Source organism: Ovis canadensis, chromosome 18 (genome assembly GCF_042477335.2).
Source record: "Ovis canadensis isolate MfBH-ARS-UI-01 breed Bighorn chromosome 18, ARS-UI_OviCan_v2, whole genome shotgun sequence".
In the NCBI taxonomy this organism is placed as follows: Eukaryota; Metazoa; Chordata; class Mammalia; order Artiodactyla; family Bovidae; genus Ovis; species Ovis canadensis.
In genome coordinates, this window is record NC_091262.1 from 31,593,469 (window position 1) to 31,618,192 (window position 24,724).

At 47.5% G+C, this 24,724-nt stretch overlaps 1 protein-coding gene and 1 long non-coding RNA gene across 4 annotated transcripts in view; one reads left to right on the top strand and one right to left on the bottom strand.

The window, feature by feature from the left end:
* The window catches only part of NTRK3 (neurotrophic receptor tyrosine kinase 3), a 410,810-nt gene that overhangs the window by 229,245 nt on the left and 156,841 nt on the right, over positions 1–24,724 (bottom strand). The window lies entirely within an intron of this gene.
* LOC138423363 (uncharacterized) lies at positions 23,352–24,499 on the top strand. Its single transcript, XR_011250244.1, has 2 exons — positions 23,352–23,643; positions 23,993–24,499. It is a non-coding gene; the product is annotated as an uncharacterized lncRNA (long non-coding RNA).

A 24,724-nucleotide genomic window follows, 5' to 3' on the forward strand; every position in this document is an offset into this window, starting at 1 on the left:
GCAGGGTTTTTTTGGTTTTATTTTGGTTACTTCTATATTCCCAACATTGAAAACAGTTCTTGCTATATAATAGGTATTTAATACATTTCTGTTGAATGAATGAAGTAGGCACAGTGGAATCCAATGTTGATTTTATATAAAGAAACTCACAGATAGGAATTATCTCAGGGTAGTGGGAAAGCACAGAACTGTTACTCTTGTTTTGTGCTTCTCAGTATTTGCAAAACTGCTTCAAAACTATGTATTACTTTAGCCTTCAAACCAAAAAAAAAAAAAGAAAAGAAAGCCATGGCTCTGGTTTTCCATAGGTATAACCAGCTGACCTCACCACTCAACAGGCAAGCATTGACTCCCATCCCCACAGCAGACTTGACACTTCAGAGAAGGCAAGTCAGGGTCTGGATCATTTTGGAGCTCACAATAGAGAAATCAAGTGATGTCCACTTCTTAACTGAAATATGTGGTTCTTCCCGGGTGGCTCAGTGGTAAAGAATCTGCCTACCAGGGCAGAAGCCAGAGGAGACAAGGGTTTGATCCCTGGGTCGGGAATATCCCTCGGGGGAGGAATGGCAACCCACCCCACTATCTTTTGGGAGAATCCCATGGACAGAGGAGCCTGGCTACAGTCCATGAGGTCGCAGAGCTGGACACGACTGAAGCAACTGAACACGCATGCACACACAGTTGATTTGCAGTATTGTGTTACTTCAGGTGTACAGTAGTGATTCAGTTATACACATATAAATATCTGTATTATATGTAGATATCTATTCTCTTTCATATTATTTTCCATGATGGTTTATCATAGGATACTGAACCTAGTTCCCTGTGCTATCCCGTAAGTCCTTGTTATTTGTCTGTTTTATATATAACAGTTTGTATCTGCTAATCCTAACCTCCTGTTTTATCCCTCCCTCACCCCCTTTCTCCTTTGGTAGCGGTAAGTTTGTTTTCTGTATCTGTGAGTCTGTTTCCATTTTCTAAATAAATTCATTTGTACCATTTTTTTTTTTTTTTAATGATTGGGACATAGTTGCCCTACACTGCTGTGTCAGCTTCTGCTGTACAAAGTGAATGAATCAGCTCTATGTACACACATATCCCCTCTATTTTGGGTTTCCTTCCCATTTAAGTCACCACAGAGCCCTGAGTAGGGTTTTCTGAACTATACAGTAGGTTCTCATTAGTTACCCATTTTATACATGGCAGTGTATATATGCAGGCTTCCCTGGTGGCTCTGTGGCCAAGAATTTGCCTGCCAATGCAGGAGATATGGGTTCGACCCCTGGGTCAAGAAGGTTCCCTGAAGAAGGAAATGGCAACCCACTCCAGTATTCTTGCCTGGGAAGTCCCATGGACAGAGGAGGCTGGCAGGCTACAGTCGATGGGGTTGCAAAGAGTCGGACACAACTGAGCAGCTAACACTAGACAACCCCAGTAGGAAATTCCTAATGCAAATCCAGCCGTGGTCATTTTCCCTTCAGCAAAGACATGGCAGCCGTCCCTCTCCAGCCACTCTCAGGCGTATAATACCAAACGGATAAATAAATCCACAAAGCAACCTGCTGCGAACACCCAGCCTTGCATTGTCTTCCCGGCCACTCCTCCTCCTCCCACGCTTCCCATCATCCCCACAGCCACTGCCACCCACAGCCCCAGGCACCAGAGGCTGCAAGGCCTCCTTCCTCACCGCTGTCCCCTCCTCTCTTCCTCTCAGGTGACCAGCTCGTAGCCTCCAGTCCAGATGACTCAAATACATCCCTCCCCTCACCACCCCTCTCAGGGCCTGGTGCATGACAGTGCTCAAGGCATCTGACCAAGATTCTCACCTAAAAAAAAAAAGCAACCTAAAGCCCATCACAAGAGAGTTGCTGCTGCTGCTGCTGCTAAGTCACGTCACTTGTGTCCGACTCTGTGTGACCCCATAGATGGCAGCCCACCAGGCTCCCCTGTCCCTGGGATTCTCCAGGCAAGAACACTGGAGTGGGTTGCCATTTCCTTCTCCAGTGCAGCAAAGTGAAAAGTGAAAGTGAAGTTGCTCAGTCGTGTCTGACTCTTCGCAACCCCATGGACTGTAGCCTACCAGGCTCCTCCATCCATGGGATTTCCCAGGCAAGAGTACTGGAGTGGGGCGCCATTGCCTTCTCCGCACAAGAGAGTTGCTGACATCTAAATCAGTGCCCATGCCTCCTCTGTGATCTGTGACCCAGAGAAAAGTGAGAGGCACAGTCTTTGCTGTGACGTCTGCCATAGCTCTGAAAGGGGAACAGAGGTAAACTAGGAACTGGCTTTACTACCTGCAGACTATCCTGATCAAAGAAAAGAGGCCAGCATTCGTGCATGCTCAGTTATGTCTGACTTTTTGTGACCCCATGGACTAGAGCCTGCCAGGCTCCTCCATTCATGGGATTCTCCAGGCAGGGATACTGGAGTGGGTTGCCACACCCTCCTCCAAGGGATCTTCCTGGCCCAGGGATCGAACCAGCATCTCCTGCATTGCAGGCAGATTCTTTACTGCTGAGCCACTGGGGGAAGTCCTAAAGGAGGCCAAACTTCTTGCTAAACGGATGCCTAGAAAGGAACTTTGGAAAGACTAGCCTGCCTGATGGGAATTGGAGCAGATTCATAGTGTCTTAAAGTTCGGGGAGGAATTAGCAGCAATGGCCAATGTATGCCACGACATATGTCAACACAGATGAATTGGCAGTGGATAACTAAAGCCCTGTGTTAAGAAAGATTCAGTGTCTGAGTTCAAACCTAACAGTGCTGTAATCAATTAGTGATGTCTGCCATGGGCACAAGGGTGGGGAGATCACACAATTCTGACTCGTAGTTGTGGACTGGAGGGAAGGAGTAAGTGGTCCTTGGGCATGGCTCTTAGATTCTTTTTATCTCCATGGCTCTCCTGCCAGAGGAGTGTCTCCCAAATTGTGAGCAAATCCCAGTGTGCTAAAATTCCACCCTATTCTGCCCTACTCAAGAGAGCATCTCAGAGTGCAAGTTAGTAAAAGCACCAAGAATCTGGCCTAATTTATTTCATTTTATTTTATTTTGATGTAGACCATTTTTTAAGTCTTTATCGAATCTGTTACGGTATCGCTTCTGTTTTATGTTTTAGTTTGTCGGCCATGAGGCATGTTGGATCTTAGCTCTCTGACCAGAGGCTAAACCTGCACCCCTTGCATTGGAAGGTAAAGTCTTAACCACTGGACCGCCCGAGAAGTTCCCTGCCCTCATTGACTGAACAGAGTAAATCATCTGCAAAAGTCTACATTTTAATACTGCTAACAAGTTATATGCATACCACTTCACAGTGGATCATATATCACAATGAGGCCAATGGGAACCGCAGGTCTAGGATATCCTCCTGTCTTATAAAGATGCTGCAAGTCAAGGCATGGTCTCCTAAGCATCTCACGTCCTCTGTGCCTGCAGCCCTGACCAGTCTCAAGCTCCTCAACAGACAGGCAATCTCACCCAGGCAATCATGACAGACAGGTCAGATGAAACCCAACCACCAACATTGTGGCGTTAACCTCTGAGGGCTGGACCACAGTTCTGGTCACTGAGCTTCTAGGGGTAAATCTGGTCTTGTCCTGCTCCAGCATCGGGTGGGTTATGGCATTCCTTGGCCCATGACCACATCTCTCCAACCTTCAAGACCAGCACCTTCAAATCTCTCTCTGCTCCATCCTGTCTTCTCCTGTGTGTAGAGTCTCTGTCTGCCTCTCTTCCATTTCTTTCTCAACTTTATTTTTGGCTGCACTGGGTCTTGGTTGTTGCTTGTGGGCTTCCTCCAGTTGTGGTGAGTGGGGGCTACTCTCTAGTTGCAGGGTCTGGGTTTCTCATTGCTGTGGCTTCCCTTGTGGAGTACTGGCTCTAGACCATGCAGGCTTCAGCAGTTGTGATGCATGAGCTTAGCTGCCTCACAGCACATGGAATCTACCCAGACCAGGGATCAAACCCATGTCCCCTGCGTGGGCAGGCAGATTCTTAACTACTGGACCAACAGGGAAGGCCCCTCTGCCTCTCTTTTAAAAGGATACATATGACTTCATTTAGGACCCTCTTCCATAATCCAAGTTAATTTCCTCATCTTAAAATCCTTAATTTAATCACATTTGCAAAGATTCTTTTCCCTTAGAAAAGTAACAGTTACAGGTTTCAGGGAGCAATGACCTGATATTTGTGTCTGTGTGTATGGGAGGGAAGGTGTCACTATTCTACTTACCACAGAAGGTAAAACCAAATGTCACTCTACTTCAATGTAAACATAATTTTTTCCCCCTTGATAAAGAATCTCAAACAGATGGGGAAGCATTTTCTAGCAAGAGGAACCTCCTTCTGTATCAGAAAGTCGAATGTCTATTATCCTGGAGAAAGTCAGTTCTCCAGGGAATTAGAAACAAGAAAGGAAGAAAGGGAGGGTATCACCAGCAGGCAGGCAGCGTGACAGGGGAGCAGGAAAGGGAAGCATCCGGAAGAGACACTTCGAGAGGACCTACTATGTGCTGGCAGCCTGCTAGGTGTTCCGTCTGCCCTTACTCCTCTTCTCATCCTTATGAGTAGGCATCTGTTTCTCTACTTCACAGATGAGGAAACTCAGTGCTGCAAAGGCAAATATAGCCATATCTCACAGCTCACAAATGGCTGAGTCAGGATGTAAATAGGCTCTGTCTGCATCTAAAAGTCACTACTAGTGGCTCAGTGGTAAAGAATCTGCCTGCCAATGCAGGAGACACAGATCAAGAAAGACCCCACATGCTACGGAGCCACGAAGCCAGTGCGCCACAACGACTGAAGCTCACTTGTCCTAGAGCCATGCTCTGCAATAAAAGAGGAGAGAACAGAAATGGGAAGTCCACACACTACTACTAGAGAGGAGACCCCAACAGACTCAACTAGAGAAAGTCCGCATGGCAATGAAGACCCGGTGCAGCCAAAAATAAAAACAGTAATTAATTAAAAAAAAAAAAAGAATACTGTATCCATTAAATGCCATAGTTATTCATTAAAAAAAGAAAAGTCACTAGAGGGACTTCCTTGCTGGCCCCATGGTTAAGATTCGCCTTGCAATACAGGGGAGGTGGATTTGAATTCTGGTTGGGGAACTAAGACCCCACATGCCGTGGAGCAAATAAGAAGTCCATCTGCGGCAGCTACTGAAGCCCAGATGCTCTGGAGCCACAAGGAAAGATCCCGCATGATACAATGAAGACCCCACGCAGCCAAGTAAATGAACAATTTTAATAAATAAATATATTTAAAAAGTCACCACCGTATGTCTGGTGATGCTCGTGATTATCCTGGAGTCAGTGCTGTGACCGTGACCGTGGCCATCCAGGCATCACCCCCATGGGTGCCCTGGACCAGAAGGCAGGACTATTGCTGCTGACTCAGTAAGGATCCCTTTAACCCTCTCTGGGCTTCAGTATTTCTGTTATAAAGTTAACATGAGCTCCCTGCTAGCTAGTGTAAGGAGCTATCATTCACTGGCTGCCCTGCCAGCATGCGGTGGTATCATCCCTCCCATCTCCACAGGAAACTGAGGATGGGGGAGGGCAGAAAACCCCAGGCAAGGTCACCATCCTGGTGGAGCCAGGATAACATGGAGCCCTCTCTAGCTCCAAATCCCTGGCATGAGGAGAGGATGAGTTTTTGTTCCTCTGCAGAGACACCATGTGACTCCCTGGAAACTCCCTGGAAAAGGCCAGCAAAGTAGGCTCTTTTGCTGCAGGCTTCAGAAGAAAGTGAGCTGTGGAAGGGGTCTTGGGAGAGAAAAAAAGGTATCTTCCAGCAGCATCCCCAAAGCAGATCCCTGTCAGCATCCAGAAATGCTGGGAGGAAGAACAAGCTCACACCCCTAAAAGACTGCACCTTCCCGGAAAGAAAGCTGATGACATGAAATGTGAGCCACCCACCCCTACTCCAGGGTTGGGCAGGGCACAGAGTAGGAAACCAGCCCCTGGGGGACTATCTGCTGCCCCCACCTCTCCCGCAGCTGTTCACTGACTGAGCAATGCCCCGGTGCCCTGCAGATGTGGAAGCACCTCCCTAAACACTTGATTTACTCCCAGGTGACAACTTCAGACAGTGGGAAGATTACAGCTCAGTGTTTTCCATCATTATGAATTATTATTATTGCTTAGATTAAATCTGTCTAAGCCCGTCATAACAGAATGAGTCTGATTGGCCCAATTCTCCTTAGAGAATTATTAGTGGAAATTTTAATGGCTAAATGAAGGTAGACATCTCACAGATCTCGCTTAGACAAGAATGGCTCCCTAACTCCCATTACCTGAGAGTTGTGGACACACCCCAAATTGACAGCACTCTGAGCTGGTATTGCCAGTACCCGGCCCCCAAGGGTCCAGACTCTACTTCCATTGACATTAAAGCACTGCAAGAAGAAAGGATGGAAGCATCTCATTTTCTCTTGAAAGAGAAAGAGACTCTAAGTTGTCTTTGACTCTTTGCAGCCCCATGGACTGCAGCACACCAGGCTTCCTTATCCCTGGGCTTCACTTTCTCCTGGAGTTGGCTCAAACTCACGTCCATTGAGTCAGTGATGCCATTCACTCATCTCATTCTCTGTCCACCCCCTTCTCCTCCTGTACTCAGTCTTTCCCAGCACTGGAGTCTTTTTCACTTTCTTTAGGGGACTGACGATCTTCATGCCAATCATCACATTCTAGAACTTAATAATCCCTGCCCCCCCCCCCACCCAGAATATTCTCTGGCTAGGAAGTCACATAAAGAAAGAGCTGATATTTGCAGGACTGTCTCAACAGAAGTGGCCTTGCCACATTCCCTTCTTATTGAAACAGATCTGAGAGTTGTACAAATTCAATCTTGTAAATCCTCATCCCTTTTCAGACTTGTCTGCTGTCCTACCCAATTTATTGTAGATCAATGTCAAATCTTCAAAGTTAAACTTCAAAAAATATAATAAATTGGCTAGGACAAGAGACCCATTGGAATCCAAATAAATGGGTGTTTCACTCTTCCCAGGTCTAGAAGGCTTAGAGAGTATGTATAGACCTAAAGATTTGGCTCCAGCGATTTTTGGTGCCCTTGAAGGTTGGAAGTGAAGGTCACTTCTCCAAATTCTACTCCAAAGGAGGATCTAAATCTCCAAGCCAATTTCCTTCCCTTTTTCTTTTTTTAACTTATTATTCTGAAATGATGATGGACTCATGAAAAGCTGCAAAAATATAGTACAGAAGAGGTCCCCAATATCCATCACCCAGCTTCCCCCAATGGTGACATCTCACACAACCAGAATGCATTATCAATACCAGGAAATTGATCTGCACAATCTTACTCAGATTTCACCAGAAAGCCTGATCCCTTTTTCGGTGTCCTTTGTCCATTTTTAGCTGCCCAGCACTTATTCCCTCATAGCAACTCGATTTCTCATTGGGGCATCATTTTTCTTCCATTGTGTATTGTATAAGAAGGAGGATAATTTTAGATGGTGACCTTCTGAAAATAAACCAGGGTGACCTTTTTCCTTGCCCTAGAACAAACAAAGGACCATAGGACATTCTGTTCCACTACAAGATGTTAACTATGCTGCCAGTTTACTACGTACATTATTCAGCAAGTCTATTCCATCCCATTTCCAAACCTGGTCAGCATCCTCCTCAGTTCTGTTTCAATCTGAGTTGTCAACATCTTTCCATCAGTTACCTTTTGCCTGATTAGCTAGAATCCGTTTCTGATTGCGTATATATAGGAATTCAGACTGAACCAACCGTGATCACTATTAACTGGGAATGACTTGACTGGGGTTGTGTGCATTCAAGAATATCCTAGTGTTCCTTGACATAGACCAAAGGACCAATGCTGCTGAGGCCCCACCCTACATCCTTGACCCATTTGAGTTCACCAGAAATTATGCAAACAAGTCTCCAAAGCTCTCAAGAGTCTGTGTCTTTCTTCTTTGCCTGAGGACTTCATCCAGCACCGTGAAGTGTCCGTGGCCCCAAGTAGGTACAACCCAGTGAACACCCATGGGGATAAGCACAGCTAATGAAGACAGGCCCAGGATCAATGGGTAGATGCCCCAATGCTTTGATCTTCAAGGGAGCAATTTTGAGGTATGTTCCTCCATCCCAAGATTCTCAGATGGTTCCCAGATGGTTCTCAGATGGGTCTCAGACGGTTCCCAGCAGGGTTAAGTCTCCGGTGCCCATGGCGAGAAGTGCATATTGTCACCTTTCCCATCTCTCTTAGCATTCTCCCCTCTGCCTCCTAGAATCACCTCCCAAGTAAATAACCCATACAGTAAGTCCCTGTCTCAGAGTCAGCTTCTGGGTAAACCTGAACTCAAGAGTGAAAAAAAAAAAACACAGAAAAGACTTTAACGTCCTACCCAAAAGAAGGGAGAGAGAATTTAACAAGGCATTTTGACTTTTTTGGTAGATGGCTACATTTGAGCACCGGAAACATAGTTAGTGCCACAAGTCAAATTGTGAAATGTATTTTGAGCACATTATGTTAAATAAAATGTAGTGTTACTATCACTTTCATCTGTTTGACTTTAGCTTGATGAATATGTCTACTAGAACATTTAACAATACATACATGGCTCAAATATATTCCTATCAGACAGCACTGGTGGAAGGAATATGACAGGTAGCAGTTGGGATGTTATTGCTCCTATCATTGATACTGTTAGTATGATAAAATGAACGGACCCGAGGACTCTAAAGAATGCCACAAGTATTTATATGTCTAGCTGAGGAACTCTTAGGGTAACAGTAACTCACGGATAAAAATGACTTTCACTCAGTGCAAGAACAGGAGTAGGAAGAAGCCCCTCATATGCTGATAGTAGCCTGGTTGCTTGATCAGACTCCTCTGTAAAGTATTTTAGCAATGTTCCCCATTCCCCTGTATTAACAGTAATTACACCATCAGTAATCTAAACCAAGGGAGTCATCCCAACTAAGGAAAATGATATGCACAAAGATGTTCATTTCATTGTTGTTTATCACCTAAGTGACCAACAAAAGGCAAGTGATTAAATTGTTAAAAGGCAGATTTATGTGAGCTATAGAGCAGAAAATCCTTAAAACTGAATTGATGGTTATAATGATCATGGTGATGGACAGGGAGGCCTGGCGTGCTGCGATTCACGGGGTCGCAAAGAGTCGGACACGACTGAGCGACTGAACTGAGCTGAACTGAATGATACAGAGACTATTCTCATACCTTGCTAGATGAAAGAGAAGATGTAAAATTGCATCCACAGCATAAATAAATGTAAAAAAGACTAGAAGGAAATGGACCGGGATGCAAACCCATGTGGTTATTTTAGGATGTTACGACAAGGGTGATTTAATGTTTTTCTCTATTTCCCAAATTCACTTTACTGGCATTCCCTACTTTAATGAAGAACAAAGAAAATGACCATCTTCTTTAACACGTGGGCTGCTAACAGCATGTACCTATCTTACAAAGGATGTATCATTCTACAGTACCCTTCTATTTTACCAGATTTATGTTATAAAATCTCTCTTTTCCTTTGACAAAGAGAAAGAAAGGTAAATTTAGTTCCAGCTGCTTCTGAAACAAGCAGGCTAACAGGAAATGGATATTTTAAGGTGGCTGGTGGAGCACAGGAAGAGTAACTAGGTTTATAAAGTGCAAGTCACATCTGACTATGGCAGCAATGTTTTCCCTGATTGACCAAAACAAGCAGATGGCCCAGGAGACTGGAGCCGAGATGAGAGAGTAGGACTCCAGAGAAGCTCTTGACATGGCCTCTACCCAAATCTCCCTTGAAAAATTAATCCATTGGTCAGACCACGCATGCTGTCAGCTCCCAGCATTCACAAGGATTAATTTGCAGGGGCTTATCCCTCAAGCCATTCGTGGAGCTTCAGCAAGTCTCGAACATGAGCCATGAAGGTGCTTGGCTGAGGATAACAGAGACCTGGGGAATATGGAAATGCTTGCTGGGAGACAGTAGACAACACAACTCATGCTAAAATGCAGTTTCTTTTCTTGAACGAAGGGCCCCAGTTAGCACACAAGCTATGGAGAGGTTGGAGTGAGGCCTAGAGAATGTGTTCACATCTTTATTAACAATCTGGAAAATGATGTCAACAGAACATTCATTAACAAGGAATAAGTCAACAAGGACCAGAAGGCTAGAGGGATAACAGGAAAGAATGACTAGGAGAAAAATCGGGAGAAAAGAACACAGTGAGATGGAGAATGAGCGACAGATCTGGTCTAGGTAAAATGAACGAGGCATTCATCTCGGGCACAAAATTTCCGGAGGTCCCCAAAGGCTCAGCAATGAAGAGAAATAGCAATGTGATGTAATAGTCTTAAAAAAAAAAAACTTAATGCAAAATATCCATTGATTTTTCTTTTTTTTTAAACCTTGGTTATTGGGGATTTTTTCAGCCTCTAAAATTGTGTGCCGGAAGCCTCATTCACCTAACTTTAATCCTGAAAGACACTCTGGAGAGGGGTGGGGTCTGTATGAATGACAAGGTGTGAGAGCAAAGGCCAGCTGGAGACACAGGATGGAAAGAGGAGAGCAGGTATTTTTCTTTTAATTGAAGCATAACTGCTTTGCAATGTTGTGTCAGTTTCTGCTAGACAACAAAGTGAATCATGTATATATATATATATATATATACCCTCCCTCTTGGACCTCCCTCCCACCCCACTCCCATCCAACAGGTCATCACGGAGCAGCGAGCTGAGCTCCTGGTGCTGCACAGCAGGTTCCACTGGCTGTCTTTCACACACGTGAGCGTGCATACGTGTCAATCCCAGTCTCCCAGGTCATCACACACACCCCTCCCCCTGCCTCCACATGTCTGCTCTCTACATCTGCGTCTCTATTCCTGCAAATATGTCCATCTGCACCATTCTTCTAGATTCTACACATACACATTAATACGTGATATCTGTTTTTCTCTTTCTGACTTACTTCACATTGACAGACTCTAGGTCCATCCACATCACTAAAAACGACCCAATGTCATTCCTTTTTGTGGTTTATGACCCAGAAATACCTCTACTGGGCATACACCCTAAGAAAACCATAATTCAAAGCAACACATGTATCCCAATGTTCACTGCAGCACTGTCTACAATAGCCGGGACATGGAAGCACCCTAGATGTCCACGACAGATGACTAAGTCAGGAAGATGTGGTACAAGTGTACGATGGAATAACACTCAGCATGTACGGAGCGGGGCAAGCCCTGGCCCTTTCAGGATAGGGGTCAAGGGCCATCGAGGGAACCGTGAGAGGCCCCAGGGAGGTGACCAGTGGAAACACCCTGGGCAGCCTGTGGCTGAAAGATGCAAGCAACTTGGAGAGAGTTCACAGAACCAGGGAAAGCAGTCAAAATGTGAAGCATGACTGAATTTGGAAGTGGAAGGGAAAACATGACCCAGCTGATAAAAAGTGGGGGAAAGGCAATCTGGAGAAAGCACCTGCAAGAGACAAGGAGTCCTGGCTGCAGGCGCTGCTAAGAGCTGACACAGTCCATAACCACAGGAGCTAGATGAGGGCGAATACTCTGAAGAACAGGAATTCAAAATCAAGGTCCTTGATTTTACTGACTGACCCCATCCCTTAGCTGCCCAAGCACTTCCTGAAATTTGTAAAGATTTAGGAAACAAGGAGACCCAGATGTAAGCTCATAGAAGTACAGCAGAAGTACTCACAGAAGAAGCAAGCTTACTTACTACTTACTTACTTACTACGCTATGAGAAGTAAGCTCATAGAAGTAATGCTGCAGTGGAAGGAATATAGCATCAGGAGTCAAGAGATTGGGTTCTAGCCTTGTTCTGTCCCAACCAACACTGTTCTCCAAGAAGCCACTTGATTGCTCCCCTAATGTCCAATTCTGCAGCAAAAAGAGGGTGGAGGAGGGGATAGTTAGTGTAACCTGCTGTGTAGCACAGAGAGTTCAGCTCGGGGCTCTGTGATGACCTAGAGGGGTAGGGGAGGCTGAGAGGGAGGGGTAGATGCACACTTACAGCTGGTTCACTTTGTTGTAGAGCAGAAACTAACGCAACATTGTAAAGCAGCTCTACTCAATAATAATAATTTTAAAAGAACGATCTTTGTCTCCCTATTGTAGTCTGAGACACTGTCTTCATAACGTTTGGTCACTTGTTTCCTCCTTCACACTCTTTCACCAGGATGAAGATTAGAGCTGCTGACTTCCCACTCTCTCCCACCAGCACCATGTTTTGACTTTGGGTGAGTCACCCTTGCCAGTCTCTTGCGGTTGCCACTTGCCAGCTATCAACACAGTGAAAGTTACGGTTTTTTCGGTAGTCATGTACAGATGTGAGAGTTGGACCATAAACAAGGCTGAGAATCAAAGAACTGATGTTTTTGAATTGTGGTGCTGGAGAAGACACTTGAGAGTCCCTTGGACAGAAAGGAGATCAAACCAGTCAATCCTAAAGGAAATCAACCCTGAATATTCGTTGGAAGGACTGATGCTGAAGCTGAAGCTCCAAGACTTCGGCTACCTGATGGGAAGAGCCGACTCACTGGAAAAGACCCTCATGCTGGGAAAGACTGAGGGCAGGAGGAGAAGGGAATGACAGATGAGATGATTGGGTGGTATCACTGACACAATGGACATGAGTTTGAGCAAACTCTGGGAGATGGTAAAGGACCATCTGGTAAAGGATGGTAAAGGACTAGCGTGCTGCAGTCCATGGGGTCACAAAGAGTTGGACATGACTGAGTGACTGAGCAACAACAATTGCTTCTGTCTTATGTTTTGGTTTTTTGGTCTCAAGACATGTGGGATCTTAACTCCCTGGCTCACATCCCCTGCAATGGAAGACAAAGTCTTAACCCCTGGACTGCCAGGAAAGTCCCCACTTCTATGTGTAGAACACAATGTGTCTGTTTCTTTACTCTACTTCAGCAGGTTGGGCTACTGCTTAACCTGGGAGGACTCTGCTGGTTCCCATTTAATTCAGTGCAAAGCCTGAAATTCTCCAGTCCTGGGGCTCTGGATGGACTGATGTCTCAATAGACATTAGCCAAGAGAAGGCTGTGCAAGGGCTCTGATGACTAAGAGTCATTCATCTTCCCAAATGACTAGGAAGGATCATCATACCTAATTCCAACTGAGCTACACTCCGGGAGAGAAAGCACATTCCAGTGAGGCAATGGACATGATGGTCCTCTCACCACCACCACCGCCCCCGCCCCAAGTGTATGCTGGCCGTTGCCAAATCCAGACAACTGCCAGGGCTCTCTTGGATACTAGTGAGTGTTGGCCTGACCACCCATGCTTAATGCCTCAGAAATATCCACCCAGAATGAGGGGGAACCATTGAAAGAGGAGAGACTAAGCTACTGCTGTCTTGAGGTCAGAGGGCTGGGTGTGGGAGAGACCTTAGTGATGAGGTAGCCCCACAAGTTGGCTCAATTTGAGTCATGACAATGGGGATCAGAGGGCAGTGACCACGCAGGCCACACAGCCAGTCAGTATCTGAGGCCGGAGGAGGACTCCACCTCCTTAAACTGGTCTGATACTCTTCCATCAGCCCTGACACACCTCTGCGTCCCTGGGTCTGAATTTGTCTTTCTGTCAAATGAGAGCAGGGCTGTATCTTTGCCCTGTGCTTCATACAGAGGTTGAAGAAAAATAACTCCATTAAGTACTTTGTTGTTGTTATTCAGTTGCTAAGTCATATCCAATGCTTTGTGACCCCATGGACTGCAGCACACCAGGCTTCTTGGTCCTTTACCATCTCCCAGAGTTTGCTTAAATTCATGTTCATTGAGTCGGTGATGCTATCCAATCATCTCATCTTCTGCCATCCGCTTCTCCTCCTGCCCTCAATCTTTCCCAGCATCAGGGTCTTTTCTAGTGAGTCGGCTCTTTGCATCAGGTGGCCAAAGTACTGGAGCTTCAGCTTTAGCATCAGTCCTTCCAACGAATATTCAGGGTTGATTTCCTTTAGGATGGGCTGGTTTGATCTCCTTGCTGTCCAAGGGACTCTCAAGAGTCTTCTCTAGCCTCACAGTTTGAAAGCGCTCATTCTTCAGTGCTCAGCCTTCTTTATGGCCCAACTCTCACATCCGTACATGACTACCAAGAAGTACTTAAAGTTCATCCAAAGAAAGCGACCTCATGAGTGGAAATACACAGAGAGAGACAGAGAGAGAGGCTCTGCCTTCCTCCCACCTGGGAGAGCCCTAAAAGCATGCCAGGGGCCACCATCTGCACACTGACCACCTGGCTGTAACTGCACCAAGGGCTTTGCACAGGGAACCCCAGGTAATGCTCTCAAAATGCAATCAAGTCGGCACTATTCATTCACATCACAAACAAGGAGGACTGAGGTTAGAGAGTCTAAGTGACTCACCCAAGACACAGAGCAAGTGTCAAATCTGGGATTCCAGGTTCAATCTTTTTTTTTTTTTTTTTAATGTGAACCATCTTTTTAAAGTCTTGAATTTGTTACAATATTGTTTCTGTTTTATGTTTTGGTTTTTAGGCCATGAGGCATATGGGATCTTAGCTCCTTGACCAGGGATCGAACCCACACCCCCCACACTGGAAGGCGAAGTCTTAACCACTGGACCACTAGTGAAGTCCCCAGGTTCAGTCTCAGCCCAAAACTTGTGCTCCTAGCCACCGTTTGCCACAGCCCCCATCTCAACCCTCAGCCTTTGTTGGGGTGTGTACATGCATATGATAAAGGGTGCTTCTGTTAAGATGACAGATTCTAAATATTTCATTTGAGTGCATCCCAGCTTCCACATCAGCTTAAGCTCACAGATAAACCACGTCCTTCAGGGCCTTTGAAATGCCCCCATGGTGGGCTTCCCTGGTGGGTCCGACAGTAAAGAATCTGCCTGCAATGCAGGAGACCCAGGTTCCATCCCTGGGTCAGGATGCTCCCCTAGAGAATGGAATGGCTCCCTACTCCAGTATTCTTGCCTGGAGAATTCCCTGGACAGGGGAGCCTGGCGGACTAGAGTCCATGGGGTCGCAAAGAGCTGGACACAACTCAGTGACTAACACTCACTCGGGGGACCCGTGGCTGAGGACTGGTGCCACTGCTCACAGAAGGTCAGCTTGGCTTCTGCCAAGCCTCTCATACCTGATGCTTCCTGGACAACGCCAGGCTGGAAACACGCACAGAGGGAACCGAGGAGAGCTGAGAAGGCCTGGCCTGTGTTTTTCTTACTCTCCTTCATATAAATGCAGCCTTTGCCCCTCTGTCATTGTCGCCCCAGGGAAAATGGATTAAATTCTGAATGAACCAGATGAAGTGTAATATACAAGCATCATGAAAAGAGCAAAGCAAGAAAGAAAAACAACCTTTACAGAATAATGGAAAGGCTAAAGACATGGGCCTATAGGATAACATGGAAAGATGTTTAAGATGCATTGTTAAGTGAAAAAAAATAGGTCAAAACAACTGTATGGATTGCCCAAGTCTATTTTCATTTAAAGTGTTCATTGCTCGGTCGTGTCTGACTCTTTGTGACCCCATGGACTGTAGCCTGCCAGGCTACCCTGTCCTTGAAATTCTCCAGGCAAGAATACTGGAGTGCCATTTCCTTCTCCAGGCTATCTTCCCAACCCAGGGATCAAACCCAGGTCTCCTGTATTGCAGGCAGATTCTTTACCACCTGAGCCACCAGGGAACTGAATTTTCATTTAAATATACATGTAAAATGTAAATGTGAATATAGATATTTAAGGTATATAGATTGGCAGTTACATAGATTCAAGTGTATCTGTGTGTGTGCCTAAGTGTGTGGACTTTACCAGTGGCTCAGCAATAAAGAATCCACCTGGAATTCAGGAGAGGCAGACGCTCGAGTTTGATCCCTGGGTCAGGAAGATCCCCTGGAGGAGGAAGTGGCAGCCCAGTCCAGTATTCTTGCCTGGGAAATCCCAGGGACGGAGGAGCCTGTTTGACTCCTGTCAAACAGTCCATGGGGTAAAGACACATGACTGAGCGACTAAACTACCACCACCACCACCACCACACAGGGGCTGGCCCAAGGGGCTAACCATCATGGCAACTGGAGAAAACAACAGCACCCCACTGGCAGAAAGCAATGAGTGGGTGCCCACCCCCGATAGAAGGGCTGAGAGATCAGGTACACTCTGCTTGCTGAAGACAAAGAAGGACAAGCCTTGTCTTACTCAAGTCTGCGGTCCCCAGGGTCTAGACCTGTGACCCACAGAGAGGGCCCTCCAGCAGTCCTGCAGTGCGAGAGATGCCCCCCGGTACACTCCTGCCATTCCGAGAAGGCAAGTGAGGAAGCAAGAGCCGCACCCCTACCTGCCAGGAGTTCAGAGACTACCCCAGGGCTGTGGGCACACAGCACAATAGAAAGTTCATTGCCCATGTCCCTCAACCTTTGACCTCTCATGATTCAGACCCACTGATCTTAAAGGGACAACCAATTTAGGCAACAGACGCTCCTCTCAACTCCCGTCTCCCAAGGAATTCCCATCCTCCTTACTCCACGCTCCCTTTAATCTACCCTGACCCCCCACCCCAATCCACCAATGAATCACAGGATGTTACAATGACATGGGACCTTGGAAGTCACTGAATTCAAATCCTCCCTATTAAGGAAGAGAAAAATGAAGTTCATAAGATCACCAAAGATGATTAGAGGATAGGCAGGGCTAGAACCCAGATCGTTAAACTGTCCCATGACATCTCCCAAAGTAAAAATTGCAGGGTTCAGAAAATAGACTTGGGTATCCATTATGGAAACTAGAGCCTTGTTAAGCCAACTGTGGCTGGCAGAACACCAGGAACAGCCTCCTCTGGCAACTGGTGAGAAATTTAGAATCTCAGACCCTGCCCTAGACCTGCTGAATCAGAGCCTGCATGTTACCAGGATCTTCTCATCCTGCCAGTAAAGCTGGAGACTCTCCGAATGAGAGAATTTGCCATCTGATCTACAGTCAGGCAGGAAAGAGTCTCTCTCTCCCTTTCTGTGTCCATCCTGCTCCGTACTTTTCCCCAACCCACGAGAGAGCCTAAAAATTGATGGCAATAAAAACCCAAACAGAACTTCCCTGGCGATTCAGCGGTTGAGAATCTGCCCGCCAATGCAGAGGACATGGGTTCGATCCCCGGTCCAGGAAGATCCCACGTGCTGCAGCCACAACTGCAGAAGCCCTCGAACCCTACAGCCCATGATCGGCCTCGAGGGAAACCACCACGATGAGAAGCCAGTGCGCTGCCCCTGCTCGCCGCAACTAGAGAAAGCCCACGAGCAGCAGCAAAGGCCCGCACAGCCAAAGATGAATGGATAAATAAATAAACATTTGAAAGAAAAGCAAACCAACAACAAGGCTCCCACGTCTAGTCAGTGGAGGTTTCTGCTCTTATCCACGGGGAGCCTCTGCGGGGCACTTAGATCTCTCCATTAAGTAAACAGCACAGTCAACCGTGCATGTAAGAACAGGTGGCAGAGAGCCCTAAGGAACCACAGGAGGGCCGGGTCATTAAACACTGCAGGTGAACAGGTGTGGCAGCCGGTCCCCATGCAGAGTGGGTGAGAGCCAGGGCACTCCATCACCTCTCTGAAGGAGGGAGGGAAGGAGGGGCCAAAAGGAAAGAGAGAAAGCCGGGCCCCACCCTCATCTCCTGGTCCTTCATCCTTGTTAGTTGCTCAGTCATGTCCGACTCTTTGTGGCCCCATGGACTGTAGCCCGCCAGTCTCCTTTGTCCATGGAATTCTCCAGGCAGGAATACTGGAGTAGGTTGCCACTTCCTTATCCAGGGAATCTTCCTGATCCAGGGATCGAACCCCGGTCTCGCGCACTGCAGGTGGATTCTTTCCTGTCTGAGCCACCAGGGAAGCCCTTCATCCTTAAGCCAGCTGATATACGACATGAAACAAGCCGCTCATCCTTCCCGAAGCTCATGTAAGGAACAGGTACAAGAATTTGCATCACAAGTTCACAGTGAAAAGCGAGAACATATAAAGGCCAAGCACCGTGCCTGACACAGTAGTTGAGACCCAATGAACAAGCTGGTGGTAGAGAACTCGCCTGCCAATGCAGGAGACATAAGAGACACAGGTTCGATCCCTGGGTCAGGAAGATCCCCTGGAGGAGCACACGGCACCCCACTCCAGTATTCTTGCCTGGAGAATTCTATGGATAGAGGCTTTCCCAATGGCTCAGCAGGCAAAGAATCTGCCTGCAAAGCAGGAGACACAGGAGACCTGGGTTCAATCCCTGGGTCAGGAAGATCCCCTGGAGCAGGAAATGGCAACCCACTCCCGTATACTTGCCTGGAAAATTCCATGGACAGAGGAGCCTGGCAGGCTACAGTCCATGGAGTCACAAAGAGTCGGATACAACTGAGCACACGAAACAATCAACAAAGGTCTTCCCTGCCATGTCTTCATCCCTCCATCCCTTCCACTTCCTTCTGTCCCAAAGGGCTTCTTTTTGTCGGGAAGAGGCAAGGGAAGCCCCAGGGTAGGTTCTCAGCCTTGGTTCACAGCCCACTACACTCACCTGGGCACATTTTAGAGACTACTAGAGTCTGGTCCTGTCCACTGAGATTCTGACTTAATTGGTCTGGGGAGCAGCCTGGATACCAGAATTTGTAAAAGATCCCTAAGTTAATTCTAACATAAGCCCAAGGCTACAAACCCCAGCCACTATGGCATCTGTGGATTACTCACCACTTGTCTGAATGGAGCAAAAGTCATAATTATTCCTCCCCTCACCACATTCATTGAGTGATTACTACATGGCCAGGGACTAAGCTAATTGCTTTATATACATAATTTTATTTAATTCCCACAAAACCATCTACAGTGAGAACTGGCCCGCTCATTCATCAGTTGAGGAAAGGGAAGCCCAGGAGAGTTAAGGAGTCACGGTAAGTGCCACAGCTCCCAATCAGCAGAAGTGGGATTCAACCCCATGTCCGTCTGGTGACACTACTCCTTGCCAACTTTCAGGCATTGGAGTGGTAAAGAATCTGCCTGCCAGTGCAGGAAACGCAAGAGACATAGGTTTGATCCCTGAGTCAGGAAGATCCCCTGGAGGAGGAAAGGGGACAGAGGAGACTGGTGGGCTACAGTTCCATGGGCTCACAAAGAGTCAGACATGACTGAGTGATTGAGCATGCACACACTGTCTGACTCTAAGATGTAAGGGGCACCAAGTGTGTGACTAGTAGGCTAGGGAGAAGTCTCAGGGATGCTGATAGAAGACGAAGCCACACTACTGATCCAATGCCATGGGGGAGAAGAAGGAGGAGGAGGGGGGAAAGGCGGCTGTGAAGGAAGAGACATCAAGGGTGAGAGAGGACCAAGCAAACACCCGGAAAGGCAGGTCCATCTAGCATCTTCTTGTCCATGGAACGCCCATGATGTGCAAAGAGAAAAGTCAGGCAGGGAAAGAGCTTTCAGCTGGAAAATGTCTCTATCTTACAGGCAATCACCAGAAAATATTCGGATCACACACCGCATCACAGCAGCCACAACACTGGGCACCGGCGGTCAGGGGAGGAAGCCTAGGCTCAGGTCTCAGGGTGCACAGCACAAGGCGGCCAGAGGACGTTCACACGTCCTGTGCCTGGGGCAGTCTGCTGTATCGGTGATGCTCTGTGAGTTAGCCCAGCGCGGTTCACCCACCGGGAGAGGAGTTGTTGCTGTTCAGTTACTCAGTCGTGTCTGACTCTTTGTGACCCCTTGGACGGCAGCACGCCTGGCTTCCCTGTCCTCCACTATCTCCTGGAGTGGGCTGACTCATTGGAAAAGACCATGATGCTGGGAAAGATTAAAGGCAAAAGGAGAAGGGAGCAGCAGAGGATAAGACGGGTAGACAGCATCACCGACTCAATGGACGTGAATCTGACGAAACTCTGGGAGAGGAGAGCCTTCAGCAAACACTCTGAATAACTGCTCGAGGTGCTACAGAAGGAAGGGGCATGATGCCATGATGGCTGGTCACAGGTCACAGGAAGGGACAATTAGAGACTTTGGGAAGGTCATGTACACATTACTATATCTAAAATGGATACCAACAAGGACCTACTGTCTAGCACAGGGAACTCTATTCAATGTTATGTGCCAGCCTGGGTGGAAGGGGTTTTGATGGAGAATGGATACGTGCATATGTACGGCTGAGTCCCTTTGTTGTTCACTTGAAACTACCACAATATTGCTAATTGGCTATAGCCCAATACAAAATAAAAAGTTTTAAAGTTTGGAAAAATAAATAATGAATTGTCAGTTTAAATGTCTTCACTGAATTACATCACAGGTATAAAGCATCGTGTGCTTAGCCAGCCATTTATTACTAGATATTTAAGCAATTCTTGGTTGATCCAGTTGACTGTGTAAGTCACAGTGGGACAAATGCCCACACACATCAGGATGGGTAGCTGTTTGTGACCACTACCTAATGCTAAATTCTCAGAAGTGGAGTTTCTAGGGCATTGGCTTCTTCTGACTTTAGCTTTATCAGAACTTGCCAAACCGCTTGCCAGAAAGGCAGCCTCAGTCTGCACACTCAGCAACAGCAAACGTGAGTACCCATTTTCCCATTCTTTTGTGCGGCCCCTCATTGCTGACAGTGCTTCTCCTTAAAGGCCTCCAGCCCCACACACAGCCCAATCAGGCAGGCATGTTCCCTCCTGAGAAGTAAGCCCACGCAGCGACCGAGGCTGTTCGAGCCACATCTGTACATCATGGGCAATAATAGGACTCAGATCCTGCTTACTTCCCTTAAAGAGCAAACCATGGCAGGCGGGGGGAGCGGGGGCGGGCCAGCACCCCTCCACTGGTCCTAGGCCAACCCGCTGAACTCAATCAATTGGGAAGGCTTCACTTGGAAAGGTAGTTCCTGGAACCACCTGGGCACCCACCTAGTGGTTCACATCAGGCCCTGCCGGCAGACAGACAGATGCTGGCATTCTTCTCCATCACCTGGGGACAGGTATGCATGGCTGCTACAGTGCCGAGGCCCCTCTGAACTCCAGATGCCTGTCAGGCAGAGAGGCCTGGCATCTCTGGAACTGATAAGGAAACTGCTCCAGTCTCTGGCCAGCTATGTAACTCTTACTCCACAGTCAATTGGGAGCACATCCAGGGTAAGTACCCCGGAAGCAGCAGGAGTAAGGACAACATTCCAGCCACCAAGGGCAGCATCTCTGAGGCTGGCAGGTGGCCTGGGCCACCACTGACTTAACCCATAGGCTTCTTCCAGCAAAGAACATGCCCGGATCCACATCAGTGCCTGCCAGTCCAAGCTGCTCCAATTTCCTACAGCCCCTAATGGTACCTCCAAGATCCGCTGTGGGAGGAAGAGGAAACAGGGCATGGAACTTTCTAAAAGAGGAAAGGTAATGCTTACCCCAGTAGCACAAGGGATTCTGGGCTGGGAAGGCCGCCTGCCCGCTGACTGCTGACCTCCCTGGGGCTCTGTCCCACGCTCTTGCATTGGTGGACCTCATACTGAGATCAGAGGAGGCAGCATGCCTTCCAAAGTACCCTGGCGTGGAAGGAGATGGCAGTTTGGTGTAAACCAAGGGGTCCACTTCAGAAACTGCTTTGGAAAAGAGCAAGGCTTAGCTACCCAAAGAGTATGTGTTAGTCGCTCAGTTGTGTCCAACTCTCTGCAACCCCATGGACTATAGCCTGCCGGGCTCCTCTGTCCATGAAATTCTCCAGGCAAGAATGCTGGAGTGGGTTGCCATTTCCCTCTCCAGGGGATCTTCCTGGCCCAGGGATCGAACCTGGGTCTCCTGCATTGCAGGCAGATGCTTTACCGTCTGAGCTACTAGGAAAGCCCAGGGTAGAACTCAAATGCCTTAGAAGTCGTGGTTCTATTTTGTAATCTGATAGTCACTATTGTTGTTGTGGGTGCATGCTCAGTTGTGTCTGACTCTTTGTGACCCCATGGACTATAGCCTGCCAGGCTCCTCTGCCCATGGAATTTTCCAGGCAAGAAACTGGAGTAGATTGCCATTTCTTCCTCCAGGAGTCACACTGTTCCAGCTAGTACAGTAAGCCTTTAAGGCAGGCTGATTTTGGTCATGATGTGCAGGAAGAAATGAAAAGCAGAGATGTGACTGACCTAAGTCCCCAGATCACAGGCCTGGGGTTTTCACTTAAGCCCTCATTACCTGAACTGTGGGCCCTGGAGAAACATCCTTTGGAAACTTAGATCTCAGCCCTTGTCTGATCTGTTCAATTAGAATCTGCATTTTCCCAAGATCCCCAGCATCTCCCAGGATTCATGAGCCATGGTCATGAAACGTCAGTGAGCATCAACATCACCCCCACTTCATCCCAGGTCTGACCTAGCGGGTGTGAGTGAATCCCAGGCATTTGCATGTTTCCCAAACTCCCAAGGTGATCAGATAGATCAGTCTAGAGACTGCATACATGACCTGGGAGGCTATATGCAGCTGCATCTTGGCCTGTTCTCAAACTTGGCTGCACAATTGAAATCGCCTGAGGCATTAAAAAACATGCCCATGCCCTAGTTTCACCTCCGGAATCGGATTTAATTGGTCTGAGGTGCTGCCTGGGCTGATGGAGTTAAACAATTTGACCAAGTGATTGGAATGTGCAGCAAAGATTGAGAACCATTGATTCAGAGTGACCTCAATTAAAATCTGGTTTTCTTACTCACCAGTCACACAACACAGGGCAAGTTAGCCAGTCTGAGTATCTTTCTCATCCTTACAATGGGGAGAATAGTCACATATAATAACTAAACGTTAAAAGGTATATTAGACATCTGACATTCAGTAAGTAAGGCAGGGCAGCCATACAGTAAGTGCACCAAAGAATTGATGCTTTCCAAATATGGTGCTAGAGAAGACTCTGGAGAATCCCCTGGACAGCAGGGAGATCAGATCAGTCAGTCCTAAAGGAAATCAACCCTGAATACTCACTGGAAGGACTGATGCTAAAGCTGAAGCTCCAACACTTTAGCCACCTAATGCAAAGAGTCAACTCATGGGAAAAAAAAAAAAAAAAACCCTGATGCTGGGAAAGAGTGAAGGCAGGAGGAGAAGAGGGCAACAGAGGATAAGATGGTTGGATGGCATCACTGATTCAGTGGACATGAGTCTGAGCAAACTCCAGCAGATGGTAAAGGACAAGGAAGCCTTTCGTGCTGCAGTCCATGGGGTCGCAAAGAGCTGGATGTGACTTGGTAACTGAACAGTGAACAACATACAGTTAGTACCCATTAAATGCCCAGTGCCCTCATAATCTTCCCTTGCTATGATCAGATGTGGAAAATCAGCTGACACCCCAAATCTCAACTTCTCTTTTAAAAGGAAGTATAGAATATCAGTTCCCCTCATCACCATACAGGAAAAGATAAAGGCGCCAGGGCTCCAGCAGGGCGCCAGCAAGCTTAGCCGGCGTCACGGGCCTGACCCTGACTCCACGCTCAGAAGAGCCCCACGGTTAGGGTGTAAGTCTCTGCCGTCACTGCCCTAAAATTCTAGTGCTTTGGGAAGATTTTGTACTGGGTCCCACAAATCAGGCAGCCGGTCCTGTCAAGGAGGAAGCTGGTTTGGGGACCCGTGCGAAGATGTCAGCAAATCTGTCTCTGGCTTGTGGCAGCGGAATGAATACAGGAAGAAAGAATAAAGGGGTGAGTGCCAGAGTGACCTGATGAATCTTTCTCTAAACTAAACATACTGCAGTATCAGGGGCGGGAGAAAGAGAGGGTGTCACTAGAGCCAGGAGGGGACCGACTAGACGCTCTTCTTTCCTCAGGATGCTCCCTGCCGGGAGCGGGTGGCAGACACCCCTAGGGGCTGAGCCCCAGCCGGATGCAGGCTGCCCTTCCTACTCCTGCAACACAGCCTTCCCCCGCCCCATCTGGCTCATCCCCCTGGAGGATGCGCAGCACGAAGCGGACTGAGGAGAAGCTGGGACTGGGGATTCGCAGTGGTTCTCTTGTCTGACATTGTTTTCCTTGTGTGGCTTTTCTCCCCGAGTCCAAAATCGTGTTCCCCCATCAACGGCTGTTTTCATCTCTCTGCTTTGCTGCCTGCGGTTCCATGGGCCACTCTTTGGACATCCCTAAGCTTCTACAGAGTTCATGAGAGAACAGGCTACCCAAACCCAGGGCTCGGGCGCTGCAGCCATTGTGGAAGCTTCCATTAAACAGAGTTCACGGTCCCTCCTCTTCTGGGCAAATGCAAAGCCCCCAGGACCCGCAGGAGAAGATACAGAGATGGAAACATTGTGCTGTAAGAAGACAGGGGATTCTGCTGGGACTGTTTCTGCAGCTTGACTGTGCAGGGGTGCAAGCCATGTTGGACCAAGGACACTGTGAGAAAATCATGGCTGGCAGCCCCTTACCCTCTTAGTTCTCCATCCTAGTGCCAAGATAGAGACAGATTTCTGGATCAGAGAGGAAGTCTGTCACCAGGACTTTGGATGACTACTAAAAAACCAAAGTTTGTGAATTTTTTTAAGAGTAAAAATTAGCATGAACCTGATTTATTCCTAGTTTTAAAAATCTCTTTTGCCAACCGGTATGCTCAGCTATTTTTTTTTTTTTTTTAGGTATCAAGCAATGGCAAGGGCCATTATTTGTCCAAAAACCTGGTTATTCCTGCAGGAGGGCAAAGGCATGTGGCTGACAGTCCTTTGTCACATGTGAAGCAGGGGACACAAAGCTGAGAACTTCTAATCTGAAGTATCAAAGGGCTGTTAACCTTGTG